Genomic DNA, 579 nt, shown 5'->3' with positions numbered 1-579 from the left:
TTGCTAAAAACGTCCTCAATCTGATTGGGCGCGGGGGAGGAACATTGTTTTGAGGTACGTTTGCTGAGGTCGACCCCTTCCAGCTCTCCCATCCACGCTCGTCTGTCTGGAACAAGTAAACAAGACGAGTGTGGATGGGAGAGTTGGAAGGGGTTGACCTCAGCCAACGTCGACCCCTCAGATTGAGGACGTTTTTAGCAAAGGCCAGCTTAGGAGTACCCTAATTAAGTTAATAACAATGTATCCACCTATATAGTTTAAGTTTAAAAAATGTGGCTCTCAAAAGAAATTTCAATCGTCGTACTGTTGATATTTGGCTCTGTTGACTCATGAGTTTGCCGACCACTGACCTAGGCTGTGTCCCTAAGTGAGGACTTCAATGAACTGAACAGTGTAACGCATATGAAATGATCATTTTATGTCAAAAGAAAAACCTCGCAAGCAGGCAACAGTACATGCCCTGCTGCTTAAAAAAGGCTGATATATTACACGAAATTCATGCAAGGGGCTCGGCCCTTGCAGTCCCTCCCCCACCCTCACCCCCTCCTCTTTTCCCTCCCACCCCACACATGACAGGCC

The 579-nt window shown here is 47.2% G+C and overlaps 1 protein-coding gene across 5 annotated transcripts in view; it reads right to left on the bottom strand.

Annotated features, from left to right (window-relative positions):
• Positions 1-579, bottom strand: part of GEMIN8 (gem nuclear organelle associated protein 8) — a 23784-nt gene that overhangs the window by 519 nt on the left and 22686 nt on the right. The window lies entirely within an intron of this gene.

This window comes from Myotis davidii, unplaced genomic scaffold, assembly GCF_000327345.1.
Source record: "Myotis davidii unplaced genomic scaffold, ASM32734v1 scaffold216, whole genome shotgun sequence".
Classification (NCBI taxonomy): domain Eukaryota; kingdom Metazoa; phylum Chordata; class Mammalia; order Chiroptera; family Vespertilionidae; genus Myotis; species Myotis davidii.
Note: the sequence above shows the minus strand (reverse complement) of the source record. Positions and strands in the feature narration are given on the sequence as shown.